At 41.4% G+C, this 17978-nt stretch overlaps 1 protein-coding gene and 2 long non-coding RNA genes across 4 annotated transcripts in view; 1 reads left to right on the forward strand and 2 right to left on the reverse strand.

Annotated features, from left to right (window-relative positions):
- Positions 1-17978, forward strand: part of NRG3 (neuregulin 3) — a 593829-nt gene that overhangs the window by 20251 nt on the left and 555600 nt on the right. The window lies entirely within an intron of this gene.
- On the reverse strand, positions 1423-5321 carry LOC128413810 (uncharacterized). The gene is made up of 2 exons (XR_008330472.1): positions 5237-5321; positions 1423-1555 (listed from the first exon to the last, which is right to left on the reverse strand). It is a non-coding gene; the product is annotated as an uncharacterized LOC128413810 (long non-coding RNA).
- Positions 12749-15437, reverse strand: LOC128413809 (uncharacterized). Its single transcript, XR_008330471.1, has 3 exons — positions 15202-15437; positions 13316-13504; positions 12749-13065 (listed from the first exon to the last, which is right to left on the reverse strand). It is a non-coding gene; the product is annotated as an uncharacterized LOC128413809 (long non-coding RNA).

Below are 17978 nucleotides of genomic sequence, written 5' to 3' on the forward strand. Positions count from 1 at the left end.
AAGAAATGTCCAAAGGACCTTTGGGGGCGTGGGGCACTATGACAAGCATTGTGAATATCAAGGGAATATCTAGAGAAACTGCTGAGTTTCCATCCATTTCCCACAGAGTTCACCAGTCTAAAACTTTCCATGGGAGGTAAACTAAGTATGCACAGATACCCTCCACCATTAGGAGGTTTGGTTAGTCTTATTGAAAGTGGTTTGTTTTCTCTCAAAATACCCAGTATGTTTGCCCGAGGAAGGACCTCTAAATTTGCCTTTAAGACTGCTTTAGTTGAAGCTTGGTGCCTAGAATGTTTGCCTTTGATGGCTTCATTGAGAGATTGCTTAGGAAACTGTGGATGATGCTTCAGATTACCTAAGAGATAGCTCAGTTTGCACAAAGTATGGCTAAGTCATGATTTAGTGTGAAATTCATGAGATGAAATTAACCAAAGAAACCCTTTGTTTTGCATGTCCCCCTTCTGTTTTCTCCTACTACGAGGATAACTTTGACATCTAGCTTTCCCTCAGCCTCAGATTGTTTCATCCAGACTCAGGTTTTGTGGATTATTAAAAACTCTGGTTAGTTTTAACACATAGCTTGAAAACCACTGCTCGAAGTTGGCTTGTTTCGAAACTGACCATAGTTCATTATAGTAACAAGCTGAAATTCAGGAAAAGTAAACCCCAGTGCTGCTGTTAGTGTTTTTAGCTGCATGGCAGTGGCAGTGGCAGTGCACAAGCCTGAGGCATCCTCAGGATTGTTACGGCTCATGCTAAATCAGGGATATCCAAAGTAGTGTCCCTCAATATTATTGAACTACAGCTCCCATCATCCCTGCCTTCTTGTCTGGGAATGGTGGGAATTATAGTCCAACAATATCTGGAGAGCAACACATTGACCACCCCCATGCTAAAACATAGTTATTGTGATGTGTGGCTATGGTCTCGGTTTGAGCCTTCAGGTTTCATGGAATGAGGCATTGGATAACTTCCATTTTTGTAGTTCTCCGAATGGATATAATCAACTATCATGTGCACAGTTTTAGTAACTGGATATGTCTCAACGTCTGACAATCTTTGAATGTTCTTGTGCTGGTTGCTTATTGCTATTTTTATTTATCAGTTTCAGGAGCACAGGATTTGTATAAGGGATCTCCTAGGCAAAATATGGGATTTAAACTAGCAAGCTACCCAACAACCTAGGTTTTCTTTCTCAGAATCACCAGCCCAGGTCTGGATTCAGAAATGGATGCCCTTGGGCATTGCCCTGACCACCCTTCACAGGGAGAAACAGAAGCACTTTGCAGCAGCCAGTTACAGCTCATTTCTTCCTGAGCGACCCAGTTCCCAGAACTGTGTCATTTAAAGGCTGCTTCTTGTCCTTTCTGGTTTGCAGCTTGCTTGCATATGAAAGACTAAGTACACAGAGATGCACCATTCTGATCATTAAAATGTATTTATACTAATGTTAGCAATATTTTTGGCAGCTGTATGTGACTGTGGTTCTCTCTCTGTGTGTTTTCCTGATGTGCTCATTAAAGGGAGAGATTCAAATGTAGGTAGAAGAAGCCTTTAAAGAGAGGAGAAATTTATAGGATTAAAGAGAAGAAAATAACTCTTGTAAAATATTAACTTGCATGCTGTGAATATTCTGTCAGTGTGAAAGTAGCTGTGGATTTATCAGAGGGCTTTATTTGTATTTTTCTCTTAATGACAATCCCATAAAAAGATATGGCAAGATTATATCTAACTAATTAAAAGTATATTACATTGGGATTATTTCACTGGAGATTATTTTCTAGCAATCCTTTTAAAATCTTGTTTTCTATTGTGTTCCAACTCACTGAAATAAAATTATGTGTGCTTGTAAAACACATTTAGATTTTAGGTGCGATGCCTGCTGAGTCACTGCATCTTGTTTACATAAAGATACCCAAGGTTGCTTTGTGGGTTATGCTTGATCAAGAGACCCCTTTTTTGGCTTGGTGGAGAATCCCAGTATTTTTTTGGCCACACATTCATCACTATTGGATTGGTTTTGTCATACCCCTGTTCATTAGGCAACACATTCTTTACTTGATGCTATTGGTTTGCTACTTGTAAAGAATTTTGATCTCCTTCCTCATTTCCATAAATCCAAGTATTCAGTTTTGCTCCTGTGGAAGGATCCAAAATGGCTTCCAGGGAGTTATTTGAGAGGAAACTTTGGAACAGTAAAAGCTGTTCAACAGTGGAGCAAGAATTTCATGAGAGGTGGTAGTCTCTCTCCTTCACTGGAGCTATTTGAGCGGGGACTGTTTAAATATTTGCCAAAGTTGCTGTAGCTGCATCCTGCATTGAGCAGAGTGGTTTCTCCTAGATGGCTTCTAATGTTCCTTCCAGCTCATTTTGAGAGTGAATTTTGTAACCGCCACATTTGAGCAAATTTATCAAAATCATGAAGTCTGTCATGTGTTGAAACCAGTTCTGATAATGCAATTACTGGAGATCCTCTTTCCTTTTACAGGATGATGGTAAAAATCTGGCTGTATGAGGCTACTCTGAAGTTGAGCCTTGCCTTGGCAAGAGTAGGGAACAACCAGCTGAAACACAATTGTAACCTTTTTTTAAAAAAACACAACCTAAACAAATATAATAAATGGTGGGGTGAGATTTGGACCATCAGTGGACACAGGAAATGGTTTGGGCAAGCTAGAGAAATGGTGTTTAATTAAGGGAAAGAAAGAGGAAGCAATGCTTTAGCCCAGAGTGACCTCCAGATGTTACTGAACTACAACTCCCATCAGCCCAGCCAGCATCACCAGTGGTTAGGGATCATGGGAATTGGAGTCGCTTATCAGCTGGGCGGCATCACATTGGCTATTCCTGCTTTTCGTTTAGGAGTCGAAGGCAATGTGAGAGTGGATTAAAAACAAAACATGAAAACTGTAGCTTTTCCATTGACATTCATGGCTTGTGGACTGTGCCCACACTGTGAGTCAAAAGCTAGGCAAATATGTTAAGATAAGAACATACTGAACTGTTTCCTAATAGCAAGATCATTTAGACAATGAGTCCAAAATCCTTGTGTGCATTGGTTTGAAGCTTGATAGCTATTGGAAAATGCATTCCTAGGGAGGGTGACCCATGTGTTCTTGTAAGCAGCTTTGCACATGTTTGGCAGTTTTTACTTGGTTGGATGAAAAAACACTGTAACTGGGTAGGCAGTTGGTTTGCACAATGGCCAGCATGTGAAGCAAACTCTGTGGAGCTGTGTTTTCAAGTTACCACCATACAGCAAAAATCACATAGAGGAGTCAAGCACACAAATAGGAGGCTGGGTAGGATGTTCACTGAGACATAAATCACCCAGTACCTAGGAAGATACAGCTACTTTCCCACATGGATTGATGGAAGAAAAAATGGAATAACGTCAGATTCCTCAAAGTTTTGTTATAAGGCCCTGTCAAATTCTGAGTTATAGTAGTACGTATTTCACAAAGTTTCTCCAGACATATGATTACCTCAATTAGGTGTGGTATACAAAGCTTGCTGAGTACTTCTAATAAAGCCTTCTTCTAGGGAATAACTGCTTTTCCCTTCTCTGGTGGTGGGAGGAGAGTCCCATAATGGGATATTCTTCTCATGTTCCAAATTGATATATAACGATGCACTATGGAAAAGTTGGGATTGGTTGAGCATGTGAGATAAATAATATAATATGTATAAAAACTTATTTGATAGTCAAACTGTTGGTTTCATCTTTTAGTTATGTATGGTGATAAGCAAGAGGCCTATTCATCCTGCCAGTTACACAGCTCCCCTTTCTGTACTGCTGTTACCAGCAATTTTATCAGCAGTCGCCTTTAATACCTTATTCATGTGCTTTGGGGTGAAAAGTTAATGTAGCTATATATTATTCATCCAAGAGAAAGGACATTTTTTCAATACAAGTTGCCTCATTTCTCTTGGAAAGTGGCAGTGCTGAGAGCCAGAAGAGCAGTGTAAAGCTCTGCTGGATGTGTGTCAATGAATTAGGCTTTATAGATCCATGCTTGATGTTGTTTTAATATTTGCGGAAAGTTTGGGTGTCTAATAATCTACCTATTGCAACAAATTTACTTTTGAACCTTTCCTGTCTTTCTTGTGTATCTCAGGTTGACCTGCTGTCACCCTTTTTAGCCACTATAAAAAAGTGCTTTTGTTTCTCCTCCTCTTTCTTATTTGGTTTATCCAGATGAAGTAATAGATAAAGTCATCTTGCATATGCATGCACTGATGCTTTATTTAATCCAGTGTTTCCCAAACTTGTTTTTGGACTACAAGTCCCATTACCCCTAGTCAGGAACGATGGGCATTCTGGTCTGAAAACAGCTGGAGACCCAAGTTTGGGAAGCACTGATTTAATCCAACACATTTGTGGTCCCAAGTGCTTCTGTGCCAGCACTGAGAAGTTTCCTTGTCTGATGGCAGCTCTTTATGAAACCTCATAAGCCACTCACAAGAGCTATTGCAACTACTTGGGCAGTTTTTCAGGTAGCTTTGTGGGTAGGAAAAGTGCGCTGAAACACCCAGGCTCAGAACCAGAGCCTGGTGTTCCAAAGTACATGTTGCTTCTGCTGCCTCTCACCTCTTCTCCTGCAATGCTGTATTGTATATAGGTTCCTGAATCTTCTCTTCAGCCTGAGCCAAGTGGTTTGGCTACCTCAGCAAGTCTTCAGCTGCCACCAAGCCACCCCATCTTCCTCTCAGGTCTTCTTTCTTCTCCCTAAATCCTTTTGCTCTGTGGTCTTCTTCTGATTGTCCATCATGAACACTAAGCACCAGCCAACATGGATGGACTCTGACTGGCTAGTACCCAGCCATTCTGGCCCCCAGGTGACTGTTAAACCAACTCCCATCTGGCTAGACAGAAAGCTTCCCCCTTCCAACACATTACACTGTACATGACACTACAACTGACAGAATATATTACACAATACCCATTGAAACACAGCTTAAACAAACAGGATTGCTTCACGTTATAAAAATAATTAATGATCAGTCGTATGGCTCCTCTAGTGCCTTTTGTGAATTCCCACAATTTTGAATTTTAAAATATGAATTTTGAGAATTCATATGGAAAGGTGATCATAGAGGGACTGAAGCTGAGCAGGACAGGAACCCTAAGTTCCCTAGCCCTCCTTTCTCAGCTGACTTCACCCCATCTTTCTTTCTTTCCATCCCTGCTCTCAGCCCCTTGGCAAGACATTTCCTCTGTCCCCTGGCTTACCTTCATCCTTACTTCAGACTTCTGCATCCTTCCTGTCCTCCCTTCAGTCAGGCTCAGCTCTAGCCTGCCCCACTGGCTGTGCTTGGAGAAAGTACTGCCTTTGTGACATCACTAGCCAATACACCAATCCCCACATCTCAGAATTCTTGTCCATTGTTGGGGAGCGGTGTAAGGCCTGCAGATGATGTCACAAAGGCATTACTTTCTCCCTAAGATGGGGAAACCTTTCATGTCAGTTGGCCATGGCTAGGATAAAAAGGCATTTTGAAGCAACCTTCTAGGGGCCACATGTCAGTGGCTGGTGGAGTCAGAGGCAGAAGTAACAAATGCACATTTTGTGTGCAGTAGGCTAGTTTCTTCACACACTCACAAGCTGATCTCTATCCTCCATCAGCCAAACAAGAAGCATTATCAGAGATCAAGGGCACATTCCAGGCAGGCAGAAGCACTCATGGATTGTCTGAGGCAGGGCAGGTGAGGAGTGCGGCCTGAGGAAAGGGGGTGTGGCCAGATAGAGAGATCTGGAGGGCTACATGTGACCCTCCAGGCCTGTGCTTCCCCATCTCTGAAGTAGACTGAAATGGTAATCTGGAAAAGAATAACAAAGACACAGCAGATAGGGGAAACAATGACATCAGATAGGATTGGGGGGAAAGCATTCTCACAATGAAAGGACTGTTATTATCTGAAAAAACTGGTTTCAGCCTGAAAATGGAAATAGAAGATATCTTCAGGGCATCTTTAGTAATGTATAGTTCCGGCCTCAGTTTGTCACCAGCTATTTACACTAAGTTCCTTTAATCCTGAAGCACTATTTATCTCATCTTGGATAGTCACTTAAAATCTAAAGTATTAGATGTGATCTTAAATGTTTGCGGTGATACAGGAAGGCATGCTTTTAGAAAGTATACACAGTAATAAAATGGAATGCACAGTTTGTGTGTTAAAACTTTACTGTCGGTAGAGCTTTTAGCCGCACTAATAAGAAAAGTGATTTTATTCAGAGCAAGCAGAAGCTATAAAAGGTTAACTCTCTTTTGTTGCTTTGTGTTTTGCTGTGTGAACATTAATGTAGGTGCCTGCTGAAATGGGCAGATAAATCCTGTATTTGCTAAAATTTAGCACTTAATAAGCTATCTTTAGTAAAAGTATGAAAACGGCTTATGCCCCTTTCTGACAAGTTAAGAGAAATAAACCTAAGTCAGACTCAATAAAGAATCCTTCTAGTCTCTCAGATTCTGCACTGCTCCTTTTCAAAATGGGTTAATGTCGCTTCTGATGTTTGTAGGTACGGAAGCCATGTAATACGGGCTTAGTTTTCAAAGCAATGGATGCATTTGCATAGTGTGACTGTGAAGAGGAGTTCAGAAGCTCTCGCTACCATTTTGGATTAAGTACAGCTTGTTGAACTCCAACAAACTGCCATTTATCTTAACTATGGTTTGTTGAAATAGGCTAGCTTCAGACCATAGCTTATGAAATTGGCTTGTTTCAACAAATGTGGTTAATCTGAAGCAGAAGTAATCTCTTCCTTGTGGCTGTGCCAAAGGAGGGGAAGCCAGGGAGCCCAAAGTTCATTGCAGCTCATTCTCATAAAGCTAAATCATGGCTCAGTGTTATGAGAACACGGGAACTCTTCGCTTTTTCCTGCTAAACTAACTGATATGACAACAAATGGTGATCACTGCCAGTTGGAAGGGCAAAGTTTGCAGGTGGCCTTCAAGTGGAGGCCACTGGGTGTCACAAAGCATTTATCATGAAAATGAAAATGAGAGGTGGCCTTGATGCCACTGATCTCATTGGTTTAACTTACTGCTGTGGCCTGGTCATTCTATTGCTGTAGAGTTCAACATTTTCAGACCCAGGACCCAGCTTTTTAACCTGAAAAAAATAAAATGGGGCCAAGTTTAAGTTTAGCATTCATTCTCTTTCCACTTTCTCTGAAATGCTGAACGCTTCAGCAGTGAGGTGTGAAAATTCTGTCTTTTGCTCTTCATAGAACAATCTGTAAAGAATAGAAGCTTGCATTGCCCGGTCCTGTCCATCACATTTGCTGTAATATACAGTTATTGACTCGCACTTGCATGTATAAAAAGCAAGCAGTGATATCAAAAGCCAATGAGAGATCAAAAAGCAGGAGCAAGATCACTGCTCTCTAGAAAGCTCATCCATCAGGGAGACCAAGGACAACTCATTTCCATGGCCAGGTCTGAAACAAGACTAGAATGGATCTCAACAGCTACAGGCTGTGGGCTGCAGATTAGCTGACCCTGCCCTCAAATCTTCTTGTGTACCAAGAGGTTTCATGGCAGGTGAGATGTCAATGCGAAAAGACAAATTTGAAAGCCACTGCAGGAAACGCAGTTGGAGAAAAGGCATGCACTCACACTTCATCTCTGTTTCCAGTTGCTATTGTTAATGTATATCTCACTTTTTTCTATTTAAAAACAAAGCAGCTAATTGCAGAAGTTGTCCTGCTGATATCACAGGAGAAAGAATTTCTTTGTCTACTTCATTTCTACACATGGCTTCATCCCTGCTTGTAAACCAGTAAAAATTTCACCCCTGATTTGTGCCTAATGTTTTATAAGAACTGCATCATTGGAAAAACCATCTTGTAAATGGAAAGTTGTTCTCCCTTGTCCAAACTCTCTGAATATATGTTTACATTGATTCCCACAGACCGCCCCCCATAAATGTAAAGCCAGCTAAATACCTTTTGTTTCCTATCATTTCTAGGCATACCTTCCCCTGGATGTTGTGCGTTTTTTTTCATTTTTATCCTTTTCCTGGATTCTTCTATTTCTTCCGGTTAGCTTGAAGGAAGGTAGTCTATCCCAAAGACAACCTGTTGGCCTCTATAAATGTGCAGGCCAAATAAGGATATCAGAGGATTCTGGGAGTGGAATTTATTGGTGTTTGCTTATTCACTCCATATTCGGAATGGAAATCAATCCAGTGACTATGATCAGTATTCACTGTTGTTGCTTTGAGTCCAGAAACGATATGTAACTGAGTAGATTCCACTCTGTTATTTGCATTGTGTTTCCTTTGCACTGAAATGAATGATGTGGAATAATGGAATGGTAATGTAACTTATGCACCATAAGTTTCCTAACTAATTACATAAAATACATAATTTACATGCTACCACCACAGCATACAGCCAGACGAATAATGTGGTTTTTGATGGAGGGTGAACTGTAGCAGAATGGAAATGGTGCTGCATGTGACAAATACAGTCTGGAATGGAAATGTATGCCTTCTTCCATCCCTGCTTGCTGGAGAAGAGCAAGGGTCCATTGAGCCTAGGGGTAGCCAATGTGGCTGTTGGAATCTAGCTCCCATCACCACTGACCAGTGGCCATGTTGTCTAGGGCTGATAGGAGTTGTAATTCAACAATATCAAAAGGGCACCATGTTCGCCACTCCTGATCTACTACAGTATCCTGCTTTTCCAGCAGTGGCCAGTCAGATGCTTGTGGGAAGCCTGCAAGTAGGTAATGAAGACAACATTTCATGATTTCTTTTAAAATGACTAAAGTAAACTTTAGTAAACGAAAGCAGAATTAAGAATATGGTGCCAAAGTCACGTGAAGAAAAATCGCTGTTGACCACATTCTACAAGTTGTGCTTTTACATGAGGATGTATACTCATAGATGGAAAAGCTGGTGGGAAGAATTGAAGAAGACTCATATTCCAGATTTTAGCTCTTCAATGTGTATACACAAATCTATATTTATCTGGAGGCTGCAGAGTGATGCCCTGGTTCCCAGCCAACTGTGTGAAGAACAGATATCAGATCTCAAATGATTCTACTGTATGTACTTGTTCTGTTCTGGTAAACCTCCCCCAGCAACAACATCACAGATCCTGACCTGGAGGATTGCTAACATCTAATGGGAAGTGTTAGTTGAGTTGTGCAACAAGAAATATAAAGGTATTTATGTAAGACATGGCTGCTTTTTATTCTCAGCATAGTGGATCGAATGCTCTTTCAAAGCTTTTTTAAAAAACAAAAACAAAGCCCTGTGTAAGCAAATATAGACAACACCCAGAAATAAACTCAGCTGAAAAAATTACCGTAGATGCAATATATAGGGCGAGGAAGGAACTTTACAGTTCAGGGTTCTAGCTTAAAGTTCATAACCATATGGTGAAATATACAGGAAGGGTTCTGCTTTAAAGGGAAGAGAATCGCTCCATGATTCTAGTGTGAGATCGTCAGTGACCATATACACTGTTCACTGTTCAGCTTTCTATGAAAAGCTACACTTTTCAGAGTTCCCTAGGAAGAAGAATTGTTTGTTTAACTAGTCTTGGTGTTGTAGTTCTGTGTAGGGAATATGGGCCTCCTAACAGCCCTCAGCACCAACAACAAACTACAAGTATCAGGATTATTTTGGGGAAGCCATGACTGTTTAAAGCAGTATGATACTGCTTTAAATGCAGTGCTTTTTTCTGGGGGTATGCAGGGGTACACATACCCCTAAACATTTTGTGAACCTTTGTACTTTTGTCCATTTACTGTATTTATTTTTCCCAATTTGAACTATAAAATGGTGACTTTCTTGAGTCAAAATGAGAGTACCCCTAAACATTTTTTAAGGAAAAAAAAACACTGTTTAAATATATAGTGCAGATGGAGCCTATGTTGACTATTTGCAAATAGGAGTTGCCATTAGCCAGTTATTTCTGTACAAACTACTTTTTTCAGACAGCCATTTTCTTGCTCCAGCAATAACTTATGTATTTCGTATCTGGGTTACCTTCCAGTCAAAGTGCCTACACTAGCATTACAAAGTACATTTTGTTGTACTTTCTATTATCACAGGTTAAAAGCCTTCAAAAGTCCTTAACAAATGTGTGTAAGAGATTTTAAAAGTATGTATCATTTCGTGAAGTGCATTTCTAGATGGTGAAAAATTGGAGAGGACCCATAAGTTTTGATGTAGTTTGGTGTAGAACAGGGAAGGACAAGGTGTTACTGTAACTTGTTTCCAGCCCCAAAGACACTTTTGAAGCTTTTTGATTATTCTGAAGTACATTTCTAGGCCTCATGAATGCGAAATGAAGTGGGATGTGAAGGCAAGGACTGGAGTTGTTGTTTTTTAAGCAGATAACGAGGAACTCATTCTGTTTTTCAGCTTCACATACATATACAGGCAATGACCGATTTATGCGTGTCCAATTGATGTGCAACCGCCAGCGTGTGCATTACAGCAATGTGCAAGAGTCCTAAAAAGAATGGGCTTATATGCACTTCGTTGTTGCACATGATGACCTGGAACACAACCCCTGCACAAATTGGGGGTTGCCTACAATTAAAGTTTTGAAAGGGTTCAATCCCAAGTTTTCAATTTATGGAAAGGAATTTTAAGACACAGGTGGCTAACCCCTTTCAGCCTGAGGGCCACATTGAAAGTTGGACAAATCTCAAACTGCTACAGGCCACACATACAAACTTACTGCATGCACACACATGTGGTGGATTTCTGAAACTCAGAGCACCTGAGTGCTATGGTGGGGCAACTTCTCTACCCCCCCTTGCAATTCTAAAGTGCTGTGCTGTGATTCACCTGCAGGTTCACCTGAACATAGAAGCCAACTCCTAGGGGCCGTGGGGGCTCCGGCCCCTACAATAAAATATTTGAGGGGGCTGGGCCCCCCCAAAGTTGATGGGCACTGCCATTCAAATAGTGTGTGTCCATTGCATCATGTGATTCCTTTTACATTTAAATTGTTCACTTCTTAGGTAGAATACGCAGTTTTCAATGCATCCATCCATAAAACATGCATTTTGTGCACTTTTTTTGCATAAATATGTATTTTATATGCACCGTTTGTGCGCCAAAACTGAAGTGCAAAATCTAGAGAAGTGCATAATCTGACTGGGAATTGCATTGTGATCTGCAAGGGGTTTGGTAGCATCAAGTTAGTCCACTGTGAAAAGTGGACCGAAGGAATTCCTTTCCCATCATTGACTCCAATGACAGGTTGTAAATAATTAGGATCTAATTGGACTATATCATTGGAAGCTTAGCAGTTTGCTTTTTGAGGCATTCATTGCTGACATCTAATTGATGATCATCTTTGATGGCTCTTTCTAGAGTTGAGTGCAGCTTGTGAGAAATCGATAAGAAAGTGAACTTAATTTTGCATATCCATTAATTTTGACTTTAACAGATGTGTTTTGAATGCCATAGTCACCTTTGTAATTTGTTGTCCCTGTATACCATGATCTAGGTAACCTCAATTAGCAAAAACTGATTAGTACTTTAATTCTTTGCCAGGAGTTTTTCCCCATGGCTGCCCAGTATAACTGGCACACTGTTTAGGGGATGTGGCAGAGAAGGAAACTAAATTTGGGTAATATATACTATGTTAAAATAGCCCCCAAATGTTGGCAAATTTTCTGTGGGAATAAGTACTGCTTCTTTTTGCTGGATTTAATGACCTATAAGACATAGTTATAAATACCCTTTTTAAGGAAAAGAGCCAAACTGATGAACTTTATTTTTTCAATAGAGCCTTCATTTCAGTGGCACACTTTTGTGTGACAAGAATATCTGTAACGCACATGAACATAATTATTTTTAGCACTGCATTTGTTAAAATCCCCCATACTTTCAGTACATTCTCTTACCATTTTTTTAAAATAAAAAAAATCCCTCTCATACAATGATTATACATATCCTGCTCTTTTTGCAGATTCACATATTGCACTGCTATTAGTTGGCCATAGATACCAGCAAACAAAGATGTGGCTTCTGGAGCAGCCAATTTGGTGCCCTCCAGGTTTTTTGGACTCCAACTCCCAGCATCCCTGGCCATTGGCTATGCAGGCTGAGGCTGATGAGAGCTGTAGTTCAAAACATCTGGAAGGCACCCTATTAACTACTATTGGTCTACTTATTTCAAATTGTTATGTGAGCTTACTCACTTCTTCAGCTTATGTACACCTCTCCTCTTTCAGTTGCTTCCTCCACTCCTTCCCTAGGTCCTTCCCTTCTTTTCATCGTTCATCTAGATTGCCCAGACTTTCCTGACACCCCCTCCCGCACCATTTTCATTGTTCTGCTGTCTTTCAAAGCCTCAATTCCTCCTCTCCCAGATTCCCTTGCCTCTTCAATCCCAGAATCTAGAGAAGGCTCCTATTCCTGTGACATCTGCTTTGCTTGCAGATGGTTCTAAGTTAAATCCCTGGCATCTCTAGAGATGGCTTGTCACAAAATCCTGAAATGCGATGTGGATAGGTAGCTTCAAATTGTCTAGATCTATGCTGTAGTTAATAATGTGTCTCAGGTTTACATGAACCACAGTTGCTAGCTGAAAGAAAAGAGTCTCAACCAGTTTGTTTGATCTTTGCAGGCTGCATCAAGATCTCTTTCTACCTCTCTATCAAGCTGCTCATTGGGTTGCAATTTCATTGTGTTCAAAATCCTTTTTCCCCACCCCCTGCACAAATAAATAGCTGATGGCATTTATTTATGGAAAGTTATTAGCATTTATTATTTATATAGCACAGGGATTGATCTTCTCCATTCATATATTCAAGGTCAAAGCCTGCTAGCTTTCTCATCTTGCAGGTCACCAGCTCCAACAGTTAGGGGCAGCTCAGTTAGGGAATAATTCATTTCTTTTTGCATTTGGCTCCTCCTCCTGCTTCTGCTGCTGCCATTCCATGAGAGAATTTCTCTCTCTCTCTCTCTCTCTCTCTTGACCCACCTTATTCCTTTCTCTGGATCACAGCCAACGCAGTGTAGAAAATGAATGGAGGGTGGAAAGGAGATAGAAAAGAGGTTGGCGAGGCTTCTAAGCAGAAGTCCTGGAGCACAGCGGCAATAGAAAGAGCATCTGAGAAAGCAGTCATTTTGAGGGTTGGCTGAATACCATTAGAAGAGATAAAAGCTTTGGAGAAAATGATATGGACAACAATTTCATAAACTAGACAAATGACTGTACATGAAAGATATTGTCAGGAGCCTATAAAGTAATCCATTTTACACTATGGAATAATAATCCATTTTGTACCCTGTTTTTCTTTATATGAAGAAAATAATCATTGCAACCCTCACCAGCTTCTTTGTTGTCGTGAGTAACAGAGATAAAATGCTTCAGTTCATATGGACAAACAAAAGCCCCTAGGCTGGTTCTCTGCCATGAGGAAGATTTCTCCTCCTGCAGCACCATCTTGTTTCGGCTGTCTCAAAGGCAGCTGCTTGTCTGCGGCAAGTTGTAAAACTGGTGTCCTGAGAACAACCAGCCTAAGAAGGACAAACAGTCAGTAGTTTAGTTCATTGGTGCACTAAACACACAAACACCTCTCTGGTGGCTAGGTAGCCAGTGCCCCTCTCCGGACTTGTGCTCTGAGCTGGACTGTTTGAGCAATGGTGGGACTATGCCCGCTTGCAAAACTTAAGTACCTTCGCCTAACAGTGTGGGACTAAGCAACCTGGAACTTCTACATGGAAGTTGCCACTGTGTCTTCAAGTCCCTTCTGGTCTTAGTGGACAACGGGGGAAGAAACAGAGGCGATTCTGGCAGCCCCCTCCCTTCAGGCACCGTCTCTCCCTCAACTCCTAGTGCGTCTTGTCACTCCTGACAAAACCCCATAAATCACTACCCATATCCCCTGGATCATCTTCTGGCTACACCTACTCCCTGGAGCCTGCTAGTAGTCCCTGACACCTGGCTGCTACAGCTCTGCTTGTGAGCCTTGCAAGGGATGCTGGAGAGAAACCTGACCTTTTGTGACAGAAAATCCTGAGCAAATGCATGCAGCCCAATGATATTCAGCTGTTCTTTTCTCTTCCCTCCTTGGTCACTGTGCATTGGATTGCAGCCTCCTCCTTCAAATTCGTGGGAAAGAGCATTACAACTGCCCCATGATGTTGGGACTGCTTTGTCTCTCTTTGGAATAGACAGGAAGGGACACACAAGGGCACCCCTGTATTACGTGATGATGATGCTGTAACGTATGGATGATGTGGTGTGAAATACCTTTGACAGTCTTCCAAAAGTTCTCAGGGCCACCCAATAAAATTGATTGACAGTAGCTTCAGAATGGACAAAGGGAAGTACTGTTTCATTTGTTTTGTTTATTTGCTTAAAGCATTTTTAGCTAGCTCTTCAGCCAAGAAAAGGCTTGCAGAGCAGCTTACAAAGATCATAAATGAGTCAATCCTTGCCCTCAGGTTTATGAGCTAAAAGGCAGGATGCACAAGGAAAAGGGATTTGGACAGGAGGCTGTTCAGGGGAGACTTTAGTGGCAGGTGGAAAGCTATGGTCAGGAGCAGGGTTAGGCCTAAAATTCTAAGCCATTAAGGACCATTAAAGCCTTTTCTACCATACCTGAATGCCCACTGGGACTTTCAGGTGAAGTTATGATATCCACAAGCTTAGCAAGCCCTTAAAGTTTCTAGGCATGGCACAACAATATATTTTTCAGAGAAATCGTAAGGCCCTGGCAGCATACTTGCAACGTGAGTTTCTCAACAAGATTAATTCAAGAGGGAAACTTTTGTCTTGCTTTCCTAGAAAGTGTGTGCTTGTGTGTGTTATATATCACAGTGATGAAGCAAGCAGACTTTACTGAATATCCAAGCATCCCATTTAAGCTTCTCTTGAACAAATATATTATGATTTCCAAAGAGCAATTTGCAATGCAGATCCATGTAATGGTAAGATTGCATTAGTTGATCATGCCAGGAAGCTTATCGCTGCACTTAAGTGTTCACAATCTTGCAATGTAAATTATTTGCCAAGTTGTATTTTACTTGAGGCAATTATATTGGTGCTTGGAAACACAAGTGCATTTAGCTTTCAAAACGGAAGGAAAGAGATTACTGTTGGGAAGCTGGGGCTTGGCTTGGCTGCACTTTAGATCATGATGTAGTATTCTGGGCCAGTGCAAAACCTATATAATAATATTCCACTCCTCTTGTAGGAACCAGCATCTTACCAAATCCTTTGGCTTCCTTCAGATTTCTTTGGATGTTTTGCCAAATATGTGCCAAATATGCCGTAGTGTTAGGAGAAATTCGGTGATATCTCTGCTTCAAATCTATCACACAGGGTAGAGAACCACAGTGGCTTTTTACTTTTGGGATCTGTGTAGGAGAAGAAACATTGCTTCCCTCTTCTTTTGCCTTTGTGACAAAAATGGTCATAGCACCAATCCCTACCCTCAGCTCAAACGTAAGGAAAATACCAGAGAGCTCAGTTTTGAGTGTGCATGTTGTTGGAGCAACTGTTGATGTCACAAAAGCACTCCTCCCCTATTATTTGCATGCATAGCAACTAACCAATCAAAGGAAATGTGCTCATAACTGATATGCCAACAGTGTGCTTTCATTTGCTGGCCTGATCTTCAGCCACTGGGTGTCTTGGGAGGGAGAGCCTTGGAAGTCCGCATTTGTTTCCTGGACCTGCACCCGTGTGTTACATGCAAGCAGAGAAAAGACAACTCATGTCAATGAGATTTCCTTGTGCTGCTACATCTGAAGTGGGGCTTGCAGTTCTTGCCCATGGGAGGGCATGTCACCTCCAGCCTCATTGATCCTGCTGTGAGTGAGACTGATGAGTCCTAACCACAAATGTGTCTTGACCACACATTTTGGTAAATGTGGGGAAAGAAGATGGATCACAAGTCACATTTTGAGGCAGGGAAATGGAGGGCTTTGGAGCATAGTATGCCAGGTTCCTATATGCTTTACACTAAACACAGGTACAAGCTATCTCTAGGGATGTACAAGTGTTAGTGTGAAGGGAGGCACACTTATTGATTTGTACAGCTCAGCTATTGAGGGAAGCAGCTTGTGATCAGACAATCAGAGGTTCTGATATGTTCTCTGATGTTTAAAAGGTCCTAATAGCACAAGCATAATTCTCATGTGGTTGGTTGCAGCTGTCACATGAGGGCTTGGTTGGGGGCAAATATCTGTCATAACAGAGCTTCCTCACAACCTGTGATTCCCGAGCCTCTTAGCTGGCCTGCCACATGAGCAATGGCCAAACTTTTGGGGGCCTATGGACATATTTACACACCAAAGAAACTTGTTGTAAGTGCCGCACACACACATGCATTGCTACACAGTCATGCCTATTCCATTGTTACATCAGAGTACTTCTTTTAAGCCTAATTCCAGCAATGTGAAGAAAGGGAAGACCTCTTTGGGTGCATGTGCACCTGTGGGTGCCAGGTTGGCAACCCCTGTACTAGACAATACCGACTGTCTTAATATGAATTGCTCAACCTGAGTAGCCCTGAGGCTTGTTCTTCTCTGCATCGGTTCAATTTCAGAATAAAGAAGCAAAAGTCAGTGAGAGGTGAACTCTCCTTAACTTGCCCCCATTGCAGCAGGACAAGTGTGCATGTGTTTGTGGTGTAATATAGCCTAGCTGCCACAGTGTTGTAAAGTTCAAGTTATCTTCCTCCTCAGCTTGATATGAAATCAAGCTGGTAGTTAACACTTTTCATAGCAAGTACTTACATGGGTTTTTTGGGGGAGGGAGAACCATTTATTTTCCGTAACCTCTCTTCCAGTTTACAGTGTTGGTAATTGTAGCTTTAAGCATCAGCCCTGGTGAAGAGCCACTCTGGATTTCCTTGCCACTTGCTTCATAAAATAAGCATGCCTGAGAACAAGAGAGCTGTAGATTTGTATGGGGTCTGGGCACAGAGTTCATAGCAATTAGCAAGAGAGTAAGGGCTTTATGGTGTGGACCTCCAAAGTAGTTTGTAGTTTCTGCAGTTTCCCCAGCAACCAATTACAAGAGTTTTGTGAGAGTCAGGGATATGACTTTTCCGTAAGTGCCCATAAAGCTGCTGGCTTGTCCACTGGCCATGCATCTGCAGAATCTTGCTTCTGTGTTTTGAGCTGGAGAAGGACTTTTGGAGGGCACATGGTGGGAGCATTTGTGGGAAATGGTGCTCAATTCATAATACAGATGTGCATTTTGCGGGTTACGTTTGGACCAATTCATACTCCAAAATTGATAAGTTCATATTTTTGGCAACAACCCTCTCGTTTGTAATGAAACCACAACCTTTTACGTTAGTGATGCAGGTCTAAGTATTCAGTGGTTAACTAATAAGCTGATAGTGCGTATGATGCAGAAGTAAGTGCAATTAGCTGCCGTGTGGCTAATTGCCATGTAAGAGTGCTTAGGATTGCAACATGGGCTGCACTCAAAATAACAGAGAGATGCTGCAAAGTAAGGCTGTCATCCCTCCAAAATTCCCCACTGATTTCTGAGGGAAAGGATTAATTGCCATGTTACTTCTGTTTCTTGTGCTCCATCAGAGAGAAAGAGAGAGTGCAGGCAAACACTCATGGGCAGAGATAGAGGAGAAATTCCATTTGATTCACATTCTGTGGTGAACTTATGTAAATTTGCACCTCTCTGAATTTTGCAATGCAATATTATCCAAATAATATGTACAGTAATGTATATAACTAGGGTAAACCACATACATAAATGCATATAGCAGTGCATTATACTAGGGGAAATTGCTTTGTAAAGATGTGTGCATTAGGGGAAATGGCACACAAAAATCTGTCTCTTCAGAGAAATTTGCACAAAAATGCAGGTGAGTTTTCAGGAGGATTTTATTTTTAAAATATCAAACTGATGTGGAAATGTGGAGAACTGAATTTAAGAATGAAAAAAATAGAAACTGAGAGAATCTGAGATTCGCATATACACCCATCCCTGCTAATGGGTGCTTGAAGCATC

This window comes from Podarcis raffonei, chromosome 5, assembly GCF_027172205.1.
Source record: "Podarcis raffonei isolate rPodRaf1 chromosome 5, rPodRaf1.pri, whole genome shotgun sequence".
Lineage (NCBI taxonomy): Eukaryota > Metazoa > Chordata > Lepidosauria > Squamata > Lacertidae > Podarcis > Podarcis raffonei.